Source organism: Phycodurus eques, chromosome 3 (assembly GCF_024500275.1).
Source record: "Phycodurus eques isolate BA_2022a chromosome 3, UOR_Pequ_1.1, whole genome shotgun sequence".
NCBI classification, from domain to species: domain Eukaryota; kingdom Metazoa; phylum Chordata; class Actinopteri; order Syngnathiformes; family Syngnathidae; genus Phycodurus; species Phycodurus eques.
This window is the reverse complement of record NC_084527.1, coordinates 8281243-8298268: the sequence shown is the minus strand read 5'-3', so window position 1 is coordinate 8298268 and position 17026 is coordinate 8281243.

Below are 17026 nucleotides of genomic sequence, written 5' to 3'. Positions count from 1 at the left end.
TAACTTACACATCTGTGAAGGCACCATTAATGCTGAAAGGTACATACAGGTTTTGGAGAAACATATGCTGCCATCCAAGCAACGTCTTTTTCATGGATGCCCCTGTTTATTTCAGCAAGACAATGCCAAACCACATTCTGCACGTGTTACAACAGCGTGGCTTCGTCGTAAACGAGTGTGGGTACGAGACTGGCCTGCCTGCAGTCCGGACTTGTCTCCCATTGAAAATGTGCAGCGCATTATGAAGCGTAAAATACGACAACGGAGACCCCGGACTGTTGAACAGCTGAAGCTGTAAATCAAGCAAGAATGGGAAAGAATTCCCCCTTCAAAGCTTCAACAATTAGTGTCCTCAGTTCCCAAACGTATTGAATATTGTTAAAAGAAAAGGTGATGTAACACCATGGTAAACATGTCCCTGTTGCAGCCATAAAATTTAAATTTAATGATTATTTGCTAAAAACAATAAAGTTGATCAGTTTGAACATTAAATATCTTGTCTTTGTCATGTATTCAATTAAATATAGGTTGAACAGGATTTGCAAATCATTGTATTCTGTTTTTATTTACGTTTAACACAATGTCCCAACTTCATTGGAATTGGGGTTGTACAAACGAACCGCTCAGGTCGAACCAAATCCATTCCAGGTCTGCGGCAAATTCTATATTTATTCAAACTATGTAACTTCTGAAAGGCCGCTAGATTAATGCTAACACACAATTCAAAACGCCATAGATGGGCTAACGAAACAGGCATTGACATTGCCATAGTTATAACAATTTAAGCAATGGATATTTGAATGCAAACAGTGCAGCAGCACATGAAAGAAGAGTAGACAGACAATGTAACAATACTAACAGGCATATATTCGCCATCTTCAGTGAAAACTGACTAATATTACTGCATCTTACTGAATCAGTTGCAAAGCTTTACTTTATGTATATCTCTAATATACTGCTCCCGAGTGGCCAAGTTACCCACACTAGAAGGCGAACAATGTCTGCCCGGAACAGGTTAGTGGCATTTCCATTCATTTCAATGGGTAAAGATGATTTAAAGTATAAAATGTGTATGCTGACAATGCTTTCCACCCAAACGAGCATATCAAAGGTATGTTTTCCACCTTCTGTCATGGCTGCTCTCATGGACACCTCTGGTGTGTCCAGCGCGCGCTTGACTGTAGAGTGGCCGTATAAACCGAGTCCGCTCGTCTGGCTGAGGCGAGGCTTGAGGGGATCAATGAGGAGATCAATAAGGTCCCTGGGAGTCCTAATAGCCCTGTTACTGCGCACTGACTCCCTGACGGGCCGCCCGATATGGCAGCACGCTGGGGAGGGATGGAAAAGTGTGTGCGTGTACTTTGCTCACACAACAGCACGCTAACTTGCGTTGGCACACTTCCTGATGGCTCATAATGGGAATGTTGTGGTAATGTGGAATAAACGCCTTTAAAAGTTTAAAAGGATGCATTTATGGACTGAAGTTGTGGCAGGTGAGTGTAGACTGGAAACCGATTGGCTGATGTCCATTTTGGATTAAATTGTATTATATTATACTACAATAGATTAGATTACATGAGATTAGATTCCACTTTGTTTGTCATTGCACATGTCACAAGTGCAAGGCAACTAAATGCAGATTGCATCTAACCAGAAGTGCTGATTAAATGACTATGATACAGTATATACATAGTATAATATACTCTGTAAATCATTCGGTCCATTCGTCCATCCAACAACCCAACCATCCATTTAGCCATCCATCCAGCTTCCCAACTCACATCCATCTTGACATCCGTTCATCCATATTCCAATCCCTCCCTCCATCCATCCTCCCAAAAACCCGAGCCACCACCCATTATCCATCCAAATTATCTCATCCATCCATCGATACATCCATCCCTCCTCTTGTGTTCTGGTTGCCACCTCTATCTCAGCGACAATGAGTTGCAAAACACGCCGTGCGCCAAAACAGCGCCCCGCTGGTTTCGCAGATTATCAGTCTACTTCACACCGTTGCCTCTCTTGTGCTAATAAACACAGCGGGTGCACGGAAGGTGCGCTGCGGAGGCGGGCAGCGGTGACAACAAGGTGATTCCGGCTGGAGCAACCCCGCTGTTCTCATTCCTGATTTATATTCAAAGGTTTCGCACCGATGGGCTCAATCAGGAACAATGAACGCCTTCAGCAAAAACCCTTTTGGATGGAGTCAGCCCATTGCCACTTCAGAGCAACTCGGGAACTACAGTAGTACTTTGACTTGCAAATGCCCTCACTTACTTAAGTTACTTGCTGTTAATTGGTCAACTTTTATTTATTTGTGTTGCTAGCCAAAATGTGTTGTTGCAACTTCCGGCTGGTCCTATCAGGGGTCGCCACCGTGAGTCACTCACATGATTTGTTTGCCATTGTTTTTATGCCTGATTCTCTTCTTGATGCCACACTTTTTTTTGATACTGACTCTGGACTCTGGTGGCTGAGTATTAGGGCACTGGCCTGAAATCGAATGCGCCATTTGCACAAAAGGCAGCAGCATGTCCCATCACACTACCAGTGCACGCTGAAGTGAAAAATGAAGCGATCTTATGCGCTAATGCCCTCACACAGTTGCTAATACACTTTCAAACGCTTATTGAACGATACAAAACAGACAAATACAAAATGAACAAGGAGCTTCTGCACGGTAACCGGCCAACCCGTCTCCAGCTCCTGACATCACTCCTGAGGCCACGCCTCTTAACGGCACACCTCCGACACATGAATACATGCAGTAATGAGACATTTATTATTATTTTTTATATTATGCTTACTATTTATATATAATACCGTGCTATTTTTCATTAGCAACTAAACACATCGTAGGTCTTTTGGTGGGCTGACAGACATTAATAGCATTTCAATTAATTTCAATAGGAAAAATTGATTTGATCTATGAATAAATAGCTGCCTCACTGAACGAATTAAACCCATAATTGAAGGTACGACTGTCCTTATTGTCTTTGTACAGGCAGAATATTTGCCCTCCATCTTGTTTTGGAATGTCACGACAAGCTCGTGATGCGCATCATGCACATACGTCACGCACAGACGCACGTGAGGATGTTAAAGTTGTCCGTGTTGGAGGCAGATGTCACCGGAGAGTTGCAGCGTTAACCCTCCTCGTGGGTAAGACGATCGCTTGATATGGCCAGAGGCGTCCCATACGCGGGCCTTCGGGGAGAGGTAATAATGGCGGCGTGTAATTCATGGTAATGAAGGCTGCACCACTAGATCAGTCATAAAGAATGATAGCGAGGCAGACGTTTGACCTCCACTGGCAGCCCTCCACTCGCAATAAATGTGTTTGATGCGCACACTCCGCAGCACTGAGACAAAAGCAAGGAGACAGGAGAGAAGGAGGAGGGGATGAAATTTAGACCTGATTTAACGTTAGCCAAGATTTAGAGACCACATTATGGAATCTGATCTCTGCCAAGGAAAAGGAGTCTACACTGTTGGACATGTTGGAAACTCTTTTTGTACAAGAGGGCGTCAAAAGATAGCAGTGTGTGTGTGACTGACGTATGCAAACCTACCTAAAACACAACCACTGACCTATAGCAAGGCTTTAACATTTGTAAATTGTGAAATATGTCACCTGCATACATTCAAGTGTCATCTAGTTGCACTAAAGACTTCACGGTTAACAAAAACACTCAACTTAGTTGAAGTCGTGAAGTTTTCTTCTGACTAAACAATATATTGCCTTGTAAAACGTTCGTCTCAGTGAAGACTAAATTATCTTCAGTGACACGTGCGTTTACTTCGTTGCAGTTCTGGGGTAGCTGTAGTTTTTGTAAAAGTATGCAGACTGAGTGATATTGTTTACGTGTGCTTGGAAGGAGAGTGTGCTGTCGAGGATGAAAGCCAGAAATGAAACTATGAATTGTCTTTGAATCATCCAAAGACACGTACATAGATTCTCGTGGTACGAAGTAACGAATTACAAATACTTACCGGTAATTACTTTTCTTAATTACATTTTTCAGGTATCTGTAATTGATTAATTCTCTTTCTGAAACGTTTTACTTTTACTCCCTACACTTGAAAACAGATATCTTTACTTTCTACTCCTTACTTTGTCAAACGAGGCTTGTTCCTTTTTCCAATTTCCGTCGATGATGACACGACATAAAAAAGATGTAGAGAGAGGTGAAACCGGGTTTTATGAGATGGAAAATAATAGCGACGGCAGTGTAATGGGGGAACATGAATCAAGGAGCATTAACAATGACGGCAACAGATCGGGAGAAGCAAGATATTCCCCAGCTATGGCCTTACTAAAGAGAAATGTTTGATGTTGTCAGTGCCAAGAATAGCTTCTGGCATTCAGAAATTCCGCTTTATCTGAAACAACAATGTATATAACTCAGGTGTATTTATTTATGTTGTTATCATTAGCTAATTTAGCATAAAAGCCTGAGCCAATGCTACCCAGCTCTAAAAAAAACAAACAAAAAAAACAAAACACACATTTTTCCCCTTTACGACACGTCATCTAAATGTTTTGGGTTTTTTTTGTATATAATTGACAGTTATTTTTACTTTTGCAATTGAGTGCATTCAAGTCTGTATTGTTTTACTTTTTACTTAAGCCAAGGAGTTGAATCAATGCTTCCCCCCCCCCCCACAAGTATTGTATCTGTACTTCTAATTAAAGGAGAGTTTGCAATTTTCCCGAAAGAAAAAAGGCCAGCACTTTTGTCAAATTTGTTAAAAAAAAAAAAAATAGTCATTATGACCTGACAGTAGCAAATGATAAATACAATCAATAAAAAATATAATCTCTGGCCAAATCTTAATATACAAGAAACTACTGCGCCAGATGAAAATAACCAAAAAGAGCCAGAAGGCGTAACCGAGGTTTTAATCATTCTTCACGGTTTAACGCTAACCTGCTCCCTTGCTACCTTGTGCGTAATAGCGTGCTACTAAATGTCATCAGTTCAAAGTGTAGGCCGGTGTAAATGGTTGTGCATATCAGATGTGTCAGGGATTGACAGGTGACCTGTCCGGGATGTCCTCTCGCCTCAAAGTCAGCTTGGACAGGCTCCGACCCCCTGAACAAGATAAGGCTACGGTTAAGTTGACAAACAGACAAAGCTGTGCCGATAACAACAACAAATCTCCCTGGAGGGGCAAACACGTGGTCCGTCCCTCCCTGGCTGTGCAGTTGATCGGTATGCAGGCGGCGTGTAGCGTCCTGTGGGCAGACGTGGGGTGGGGGGCGCGCTGCTCTCTTCTACATGTCTGCTAAATGACAGTAATTATTTTCCTGGGCTGCAGGCGACTCATGCATGTTTTATTTCCGCCTGCACCTCCCCCATCTGCCTGCATCGCCACGCATGGCACACGCCGTGCTGGAATGGGAGAGGGGGGAGAAAAACAGCACATTTTATTTCTCTCCATACCTTCTTCCTACGGGTCCCACCGGGTTCCTCCAGCCTCCATTCTTTCACCGAGGAGGCCCTGGCTTTTTATGGTTCCAGGGGGGTTTAGCCGGGCCTGACAGATGCTGTTAGGCTGCTCTCACGATGGTCCAGATACAGATAAAGACGCCTAATGGGGGTTTGTGCACGCTCGCTGCTGTTGTATGCATTTTACTTCAAAATGGCAACCATGTTTCAATTCAGGTCCCGGTGTCACTCAGGCTATGTCCACTAAAAATGCACTAAAAATATATTTTCTCGACTCAAAACAGTTTTTCCCTATGCTGTTCGTGCAAGAAACAATCTCAGGATACACGACAGTGCATTTGGAGGCTGTCAGGTGTATGTCAAAGCAACACGTGGCACTACAAACCCCGAACTACAAGACACAAGTCACTTCTGAAAAAGACATAACAGCATCATATCACCACCTGAACATTGACTCCAAAAAGATTCGGAAGTCGTTCAACCTCTGGTAGCCAATCATGAACCCGAAGAAAGTCAAATGATTTTACCACACCCAATTATCACAAAATAAAATAAACAAAAATATAATCGGTTAATCAAGAGATAGTAATAAGTACAATTAAAACTAATTTTGTTGTCTGTGCGGATCCACTCTGGATTATTAGGACATTTTTACTGTAAGAAAAACTAATCTTTGACTTTATTTAATATTTTCTTGCCAACTGGTTTCATGCAATCATATTTTCCTAGTTATAACCAAAAATATTTAAAATGTTTACTAAAACATTAAAAATATAAATAGAAGAATACTTATTATAAATCAATCGTTTTAATGTTTGCCCCCCCCCCCCCCCCCCCAAAAAAAAACTGGTTTCACTGTTAAGCTTAGTATGCTGGTAGCCAAATTGGCTTTAAACATTTTTTATTATAATTATTGACATGGCGTCAGTGTAGCGATATGTGGGCCCACAATGCATGCTGGGAAAGAAGAATCTACTTGAAAGCAACGAGGAAGCCTCCCTGCTGGAAGTCAGTTAAGGTTGGCTGAGAAACGCATTGACTGGAGGAGCGTCATTTTTTATTTAATTTTTTTTCTTGTTCCTCCACGGCGCTGTGTTGTGTGTCACGTCGTCGTGTGACACGCTCGCTCGTTCTGTGCCACTCGGGGGATGTCTAAGCCCCCTGCAGCTTTCATAATGAACATGTGGCTTCTCTCTCTTGGGCACAATTGAGCCAAATTCATAGGCAGAGGATGGGGCATTAGCCAGATGGTGCTGTGGGTGGCATCCTTTCTCTGGCCATCCATTAGAGCCGTGTGCTGCTGAGAAAATTCTAATTTGCGCACACAGACATGTATCATCCCTGGATCTGCGGATGCTATGTGGTGATCTCGCTCACGCTGGATTTTTCTGGGTGGCGGTGGGGGGGTTTGGGGGTAAAATTTCAATAAGATAAATGATTACACATGAATATATGTAAATGCAATTCAAATATGGGGGAAAAAAAGATTGCCAGCTGCTTACGTTTGATTGAGTTGTAGCGTGTTTAGCTTTAATTTTACACATGGAAGAATTTAAAATGACCAATGGTTTGTTTACAGTGATCAAAACGCCCAGTCATCATATATAGTGAACACTGTAGTGAACACTATAGGAGAAGTCTGCGAGTAATTGACGCATACAGAAAGGGTTACAATTGCTTATAGTTGCCACAAGATGGCGATAATTTACTGCGCTACTGCGTATGAAATATAAACTGAACTTGGGCGCAAAAGAAAAACCCTCATTTTTTCACCTCTGTGCCATCTGCTGGATGCGGTGGCACGCAGCAGTTCGGCCTTTGCGGAGTTGTCGCACGGTCCCCATGGCAACCGTGTAGTAACGGTGGCCGGGCCTACTCCAATCTGGGAGGCTGAACGGTGGCTCCGTCTGGACGGAGAATCGCGCGGCGTCTGCGAGCCGTTCGTACACGTTGCGTCTCCGTTCAATTTACCCATCCAGCCCTTAGATTCCCCTTCTCATTGTTCCCTCCTCGGATTAAAAAACATCCCTCCTCCTTGCATCCCTTCCACTCTAGTCAATCGATACCTCATACACTTTCTCTCCCCGCCACGATATTCCGGCTCTGGAAAATAATAGGATTTCATTAGTAGCACTGGATCTTCTTGTATTACTCTTATCCATCCCTGAAGAAGATGGGGATTAGTGGTGAGGGGAGAAGGGGGGTCTCTGCAAACACACACACACGTCCAAGGTGAGTAGGCAGAGGAGCTGAGAGAGGCAGGCCTAGTGCGGCTAATGGTGTGACCAACCAATCGCGTGGCTCGTTACGGAAAGAAAGAGTTAGTTATGGGGGGGCCTAACTGTTCTGTCACCGGTCGTGCGTATAGAAAAAGACTGAGGAGGGCCCGAGGCTCGCTAGTGGTGTTTGCAGATGGAGGGGAGGGGGGGGGGGGGCGTTAGATTTGCATCTCTTTGACTACCAGCAGTAGTGGAGGAAGAGGAGGAGAAAAAAATGGCGCTTGTTACCTTCACTACGGACATGGTGCTACGGTTATAATTGCCTAAAAAAAAATTCTTAAACCATTTTCCCCCACTGAACTCAATTGAAATGCCATGAATCTGTTCCAGAAACCACACACAAAAAAAACACCAACAAAGAATTCAATAAGATATTTGAATTCTACAATGTTGTACGTAAGATGTGGTAAAAATAGAATTTTTTTGTAGGGGATAAAGAAAATGCCTATGAGTAATGTTATATTGTCTGTCTACGTGTTACTGGGTTCAAATATCCGTTGCTTGAATGGTTATCAGCAACACCGATGTGAGTATGGTTAGCCTGTCTATGGCGTTTTACATTGTGTGTTAGCATTAAGCTAGCGGAATTTTGTAAGTGATTTGGTTAAATACACATTTTAATCCTCTTTGTTTTAGGTTTAAATTTCAACTGGGAATGGCAATTAACATCTTAAAGCAACCACTTTTTGGAAGTCACTATCCGCTGCTTGTTGTGACGTTCTTTGCCACAATAATGCGTTTTAAATGGTAAAATGTGAGTTTATGAAGTAGGTGGTTATAATTCAGTATTGGCCCAAATCAGGATTTTTGAGAGGCCGTGACAGAGGTCAATAATCTACTCAATGCCATTCTTGTTATTACCACTAAGTAGCTTATACTGTTATTGTTTCTTATCTGGTTTGTTTGTTACTTAGGAGGATTATATGAAAACAGCAGACCTTCTGCGGCGAGGTTGTGAATGCACCATGGAAGAACCCATTGAATTTGAGTTTCAGTGATTTTATTGCTAATGTTAGCATTGCAAAACAAGCACGATTTCCCCTACAACGTCTTATGAATAATGTTAATTGCAGAATTCAGGTATTCAGGCTTCTGCATTGTTGTTGGCTCGCTCCAACTGATGCGTTCAATGTGCTGTGGTTTTCCCAGTTTCCAACGGTTCTCCTTTGAAGTGGAAAAGCAAATGAAACATTTTTTTTCCTCATTGCATTTTTACATTGAAGTAGGTGAGTATCTATAAAGACGTATAATTTGGTATTGATGATTGGGTAGGGGGCGGGGGGGGGGGGGGGTTCTTGACAGAGGTCAGTAATCTACTCAATGCCATTCTAGTAACCTTTGCAAAGGAGATTATGCTGTTATTGTTTCGTATTTGTTTTGTTGATTACTTAGGAGGATTATACAGCATAAAAAAAAAGATTAACAAAAATCCTTGTGACAAGGTTGTGAATAAGCCATTACATGTCAGTGCGAATCTAGATGAATTCATTAAAAAAAAAAAAAAAAAAAAAAAGGAAGGAAAAGTGAAAGAAATAAGTTTTTATTCGGATCCCCAAATCTTACTGTTAATAGCAGGCTTTGTCCAAGCATCTTTTTTCCTGGCTAATTTTCCCCGACCTTTCCATAAAAATTGAAGATGTTGAGGTTTCATTGCCACGAAGTGTTTTCTTGACCGGCCGAGGCCGTCCAATCTGTGCCGAGAATCTTGAACGGATTCGCTGCGAGAGGAGAAAAACTTTTTTTTTTTTTTTTTTGTTCCTTGCTTCATATTAAAATTCATGGCATCTCTCCGCACCGAGCACAAATGTCAGCGTCGAGGGCCGTGATGTATGCTCTCATTCTCTCTCCTTCCTGTCGCTCCATCCTTCTCTTTCCGCTCTCTTGCCGTCTTTGTTCCAGTCGGCCGGACGCTGAGCGCCTCCTGCTGCCGCTGGAGCAGGAAAAGGAGGGAAGAGAAGCAGACGCGGATGACTGAGTGGGACGTCACGCTGCTCCTCGTTTAGGCTTTGAATCAAGCCGTCTGCCGGGGAATGTTGAAACACGTCGCTTCCGTCCCTGTTCAGGCCCACGTCCTCACCGAGTGTGCTGGAACAGCGTGGTTCTCAAACTGGGATTCCCCGAGCTGTAACTTGGAGGTCCGTAAAATCATTTGCAATAAATTAGGTTAGGTTCATAAGTTAGGGATAATGGGTGAAATTTTAGGATGAATCTAAAATGGGACATTGAGAACCAGAATAATATTTGTCTTTTTTTTTTTTTTTTAGAAGTTAAATGCAGCAATAAATAGAGAAAAGACAGATGACAACTGGTTTAAATCAAAGTTTAGTCCCAATTTTGACATGTAAGGGGCCGTCCTTTATTGCACTCAGCACTTTTCCTGATTCATCAGTGCGTCACGGGGCCAAATCCCATTTCCAAGATGGTCACATCCATGAAACCAGGCTTCCTCCCGCAATAACAACCCAGAAAGTGAGGTTGAAAGATTGATAGAAACCTGAAAATAAGTAGTGTTCAAGGTTGAGTGCCAGCGCATCCGCATGTCAGGCCCGCCGCACCGGCGCGATGTTTGTCGCAAAACTCTGACATCCCTGCATGCGTGGAGCATTTCTAGCTTTTTCACGCTCTTTTGAGGGGTGATGGAAGGAGGCTTGTGCAAAATATTTGTGGCTTGGAAGCACATACACACACATTTTGAAACTACAGCGGGTAGGGAAGTTAAATTTTTCACTCTTTGTTATATTGCAGCCATAATTTAAATGATTTTAACAAATGGCTGCAATATAACAAAGAGGGAAAAATTTAAGGGTGTCTGAAAACTTTCTGTACCCACTGTATAAATGGGCACCGTGTCTTTGGCAACGTTGACCGTGATTGACCACGTCCTCCTTTCTCGTCATATGGAAAACAATGTAAAAATGGTTTCGCCCACATTGTGGGAATTGAAGTTGCTAGTCTCCGTTTTGGAAACAATTTTGCTAGAGGGGTCAGACGTTAAGTTGGAAAAACTGAGTGTGCTTTTGTGCAATAGCTCCACTATGTGAGCAGCCATTTTGTTAGTGGTAGCAGTGCGAGCCAGCCAGCGACGTCGGGAAAATATTGAATTTCATTCAATTGAATTTGGTTACATTCCTTTCTATTAAACATATCCCAAATACTTATGGTGAACATGGCAGTTTTGCTTTATTGGCTTTAAGATTACGAGAGGTCTTTGGAAATTCTTTTGCCCTGGACTCAAAAAGTTGGGAGAAACAATGTTGGAGAACAGCTCTACCCATGTCATTGTCATCTCTTTGGGGTGGTACACAGGGAGTTAAACGTCTCCAGAGTGTATTTTCAGAGGGGAAAACGAGGAGTCAAGTGGGCTTTTCCTCCATTTTTCTGCTCTCATAGTGACATTCTAAACACTAGCAGACAGATTTAAAGCCCCAGCAGGGACATCCGGCGCGCACTTGGTATAACAAAATAAATAAGGTCGGAGCAGGAGAGGAGGTGACCGTATTTTTGGGATGTCAGGCTGGTCTTGGGTGCGTAAATCTTTGCATAATTCATCTCGTGTATCAAGGATGGAGGCTAAACAGGAGCGCATACAGTTTGTTGGCACGGCCCCAATCTGCTCCACAGAGGTTTCCCGCCATCATTCATTCGTTTTCGTGGACTCTTTAAGGCATTCATCCAATGCATCTCATCGAGAACGCTATTCAATTCATTTTCAACAGTCTCCTATGCTATTTTGACCTCCCATCCAAAACAACCGCGCATGACACCAACAACCAATGACGATAAATTCATGCATTCAATTATTCTTGTTATATATAATATTATTTTCTCATCACACAATCTAGCTTGGGTCAGTGACAAATAAGGACATGGACAATCATGATCATCATCATAACAAACATAGAATAGTATTATAGTATCTATATATTGTATAGTATAGTATGCTGATAATGATTATCATTATAATCAAACCTTATAAATTAATCAATTCAATAATTTATTATTATTATTATTTGACAACGTTGAGGTTCATTTTTGGGATAGCATTATAATGATATAATATTAATGCTACTATTACAAAAACATAAAAAAATGGTATTTTTGTTTATTTTCAACAAAGTAGCTAGTGTCAGTTAATAATAATAATAATAATCGTAGTTATATTTATTCTTATAAAATAATATCATTCTAACTTATAATTATAAGCCTATGTTATGTGTTATTATAATAATAACAATACAATTAGCGCTAACAACCTTTTCACGTACAGTATATGTAAAGTTGTATTAACCCATATAACATATAATATGTCAATATTCAGTCACAAGGTAGCTTGGCGCAAAGCTTCCCAATTAAAAGAAATTTTCATTCACATGGACCTGCACTAAACAACTGACAATTCTATAATGTGCATGCTGGGACTGTAGTCCTTTTTGTAAAATGCACTTTGTCATTTTAATAACACTGTAAGTTTATGATTTCTATTTTTCACTTTTTATTTATCACCTTCATGAGCCATGCAGAGGTAGGAAGAAGGAGAAGAAGCAGATGATGATGATGAGGAGGAGGAGGAGTTGGGATTTTTCGAAAGAGGAAGCAGGTTGGACATTGACTCCGACGCGTTAGCCCTCGCTCAATATCCTCCAATTGCTTATAATCATTACAGATATTGGAGCCACTAAAACATTTGTGGGCCGGAGATTGTGGGAGGCGTAAAAGTAAACGACGTGTGTAACTTTGTTCAAACATTTTTGGGCTCCTCGGAGGCTCGTGGAGGCTCGGCGGCCTGCAAAATGTCAAAAAAAAAAAAAAAAAAAAAAAAAGATGATCCGGTGTGTGTGTGTGGGAGCCCTCACAGCTCAGGGTGTAAGTTATGGTCGTAACTTTCCCACTCTGTCAGGCGCTTTAAGCGTCTGTCCTGCAGGACACATTCACGGGCCGGCCTTAAATAAAGTCCTTTAAATAAAGCTGGGGGGAGCTCAATAATGAGAAAGCGGCCTGTCTGCTTTTAAATGAACCGGGCCCAGCTCTTATTAATGTCCCCTTATCGCTCATCACGGCCGCTGACCTGCTGCCGTAACCCCGCCTCCCGCCAAGTGGTCGCCGGCCGAGTAATTGAGGGCAATTTTCAAATTAAAATTTAAAGCCCTCGTCCATCTTGGAGAGAGAGAGAGAGTGGGGAGGGGGGGGGGGGGTATTTGCGAGCCGGCCAGGTAGTCGGTGATGAACGAGGGCCATTAATCTCCATGACAGAGCGAGAGAGAGGAGTTAGCGGCGGCGATAGCGGCGCTAACGGATTTAATTAGCATTTAATCAGGCGCCTCGGGGCAGATGGAGGTGGGGTGGGGGCGGGGGGGGGGAATGGGGGAAGAGAGGAGATCAAACTCCGGCGGCCTTCTGGAGGGCGAGGAAGACGAGTCCCGCTTTGCTGCGGGGCCGTGTCGAAGAACACGCGCCTGTGATCCTTTTTTGGTTGGGTGTTAATCGTGTAAAGCTAACGAGCTTGAAGCATCACTCGTACGTGAAGCTACGCACCAAAAGAACCGCATGAAACATCTGACACTCAAAGAGAATACCTTAACATCACTTAGCCGGTTCTGTCCAAACTTGGGTCCCAGGGCAAATTTCGTTGAGTTGCCAATTGTCTCGAATCAAATGCTAACTCTAATGCTAATGAGCTAATGCTAATACTGTTTCCTTTGAAGTTCGTCAAACAGCGCCTCATTCAACTCGCACGCCACATAAATAATATGCTAGGGATGCTGGGATGCGCTGTGGTAACAAGCAGAGCCAACCGTTATGGTTTTTTTGAGGCCGATGCCGATTCGATTTGGCAGAAAAATTAAAAATTGCGATAACCAATTAATCGGCTGATAAATAAAGAAATATACTGTATATAATATATTTACATATATGAACGCTGAAACTTACAGAAAAAAATGTTATTATTTGTTTAAAATGTCATTATCTTTGTCTTATTTTGTAATGTATTAATGTGTAAAAAATAAAATAAAAAAATATTATAATAATTCTTACAATTATCATAGGGTCCTTGCGAGAGTCGCTGCTCATGCACTAAAAGAAACGTGTTTTTTTTTTTACCTATTGTTGCCAGTTTTTGGGGGAATGTTTGTTTCAATGTCATTATCTTTCGCTTATGTTATAATGTGTTAATGTGTAAAAAACAACAACAACAACAACAACAAAAGGCTAAAATTGGCCAAGAAATTGGCTGATTTTTGCCGATTTAAAAAGGGCTATTATCGGGTGACTAAATCGGCCAGCCGATTAATTGGTCGGGCCGTAGTAATAACTGTAAATTCATTGGATGTAGAGGCATCCTCAATTAAATTTTGATTTCTAAATACATCAACATTTTTGAAGATAATTGCTCAAAACGTACAATGACGTTAGAACTGTATAGTACATAATTGTGGGGCTTTAGCGTGAAACGGTTTTTCATCATTTCAGTTTTCCTCAAACAGCGCTCAGCTGTTTGAGGAAAGAACTTAAGTGCCTTCTTTTCAATCAGTGGTTATCCACCGCAGCTGTGAGTTATTATTGGTATTATATACTGTATTATATACTATTACTAAATTCATATGTTTTCCCCTTGTATGCGTGGGTTTTCTCAGATGATTCCAGTTTCCTCCCACATTCTGAAAACATGCACGTTAAATGATCCTCACGAGTGAATGCGAGGGTGAGTGCTTGTGTGTCTGTGGTTGTTCATGCGTGCCCTGCGATTGGCTGGCAACCAGTCCGGGTCATACGGCGCCTCTCGCTTCGAGTCAGCTGGCCAGCCTAATGAGGATAAGCGGTATACCAAAAATTGTAGAATGGATGGAAATCAAATCCATTGGAAAGTTTTTAAATACATTAAATTTCATGTCATTTAATACATGGGCAAGTTGTCACCCTACAAGAACAAATGAATTATCTGAGTACGCTTGGTCTACTTTCTTGGCAAAGCACATATGACAGAAAGGTGACACCTGCAGCTTGAAGAAAATCTGTGAGCCTCATCATGACGTGATCATCGCTGCTGTCTGAGGATGCTGATGACATATTCAACACTCTGCATCAACCAGTGCAACTTTTGCGCTAAAAAAACCCTACTCTTTTGTTCCATGTTCAAACTATACTCTTTGTGTTAGAGGTGAAAGTTGAAAGGCAGACAGACTGACAGCTGCGGCGAGTAAATGTCAGCCTTGATGCGGCGAGAAGGCGGGAGATGACGGCGCTGGTTTGGGATTCATACCGTTTTTTTCTTTTTTGGGCATGAAAGGCAGCGGCGTGTGATCACGGTGTCATTAGAAGTATACACTCAGACAGCCCTGCTTGCGCTCGCTTGCACCCGCGGGACGTCATTATCAGCTGCTAGTGAGCCAGGGACCAGAAAGCAGGTCATACACACACACAGGCATAACAATTGGACACTTGAGCGTGGCCTCTGAAAGCAGAGTTACTTCTGTTGCTAAAGGTGATGAAATCCTCAATATCCAGTTGGACACCTTTATGGACATTAATGAAACACACGCATACGCGCACACACACGTATGACTGTTTGACTATTTCGTCCCAGGGAGGTAACTGTCACATAACAATCAAACACCTGAGCATGGCCTCTGACAGCAGGGTCGCTTCTGTTGCTAAAGCTGATGAGTTCCTGAAAATCTAAGGGGACACCTATAAGCAGTTAGGACAATAATGAGAATGTGTACACACAGACACACACACACACACACACACACACGTATATGATTGTTTGACTATTTTGTCCCACGGTGGCATCCGTCACATAACAATTGGACACCTGAGCGTAGAGAGAGTTCCTTCTGTTGCTAAAGCTGATGAATTCCTCAAAATCGACGTGGACACCTCCAAGGACAACCTTAGCGAGAGCACACACACACATACAGTGTGCGTGAGTGTTTGAGCATTGTATCCCAGGCTGGCATCTGACACATAACAATTGGACACCTGAGCATGGCCTCGGACAACAGAGATTTGCTTTTGTTGCTAAACTGATGAATTCCTCGGCATCCAGGTGAACAACGTTACTGAGCACACACACACGCGCTTCATCAGTGCTCACACACAAACAGTTGTGGTGTTTTTTGTGTAAATTTTTAATTGGGGGGTTGGGGGGGTGGTCTGCAAGTAAGGGGACATCGCCGCTGACAGGAGGTTCTGTAAGTTTGCCGCCGCCGCTACCACCTGTTCCCATCCACTCCCTCAAGACCCCCCCCGGCATACACACACACGCACACACACATACACACAGGCAGGCAGGCCGCGCAAACACCTGACAAAGCGCACTAATGTAGTCCTCCGTCAGCCAGGCTGACGCGACAAAGCAAAAAGGGGGAACTAGTGAAACATTTCCACATGACAACGTTGCGGATGGAGTGACGCCCCCCCCCCCCCCCCCCCCCGACCCTGACATCTCTGATGGGTGTCCGCCTGCACACATCCCATAATTTGTATGACATACTAAAAACAAAACAAAACATCAGCTCGCGGCGCTACAGTACGAGTACACGAGGTGATTTGCTCAGTTCGATTTCTTTGACATTTCAACCTGATCATGTCATTCATCGTTAGCATTTTTATTCATATTACCATAAATTACAAAATTAAATGATAGAAATTTTTGAGTTGAGAGTTGGCAGTTTTATTTGAAGAAATCACAGTGCCCAAGGAAAAACAGAAGTTGTGACTGACGAGGTGTCAATCATTTGCAGTCCACTCATCAGCACATCCCCACAGCCTGGCACTGACCTGTTACCTTGGGTTTCAGGAGCTTTGCACTATGTTGGTGGTGGTGGAATATCCACCTCCCTTGTTTGCTAACATCTGGGCAAGACTAGCAAACACTATTCAGAAGCAACATTTCTGCTTGACAGCTACGTTAATTACCTTTTTTTAAAAAAAAATAATTATTTGAATGTACACGCCCAAAAATACATCCAATAACATTTAGTGTTATAGTGACACTTGTTAGGAAAAGTTATGTGACCAAAGTAGCAACCGTGGGTAATGTTGACCCGTTTACACTGCGAATGCTAGCTTAGTATTGCTAGCGTTGCTATTTTGGTGAAGCTGGACAGCGTTCTCTGTGACTATCACAACTCCGCACTTTAATAATTACATGCTATGTTTGAGAATCGCGCTCAAGCATGTCAGTGACGGGAGTAGTGAAGTGAGGCTCCATTCAAATCTTGCAAGCGGTTTAAAAACCGCTAACTCCCCTTTCATGTTGTTTGTTCAAAAACAATGTTTGAGGTACAT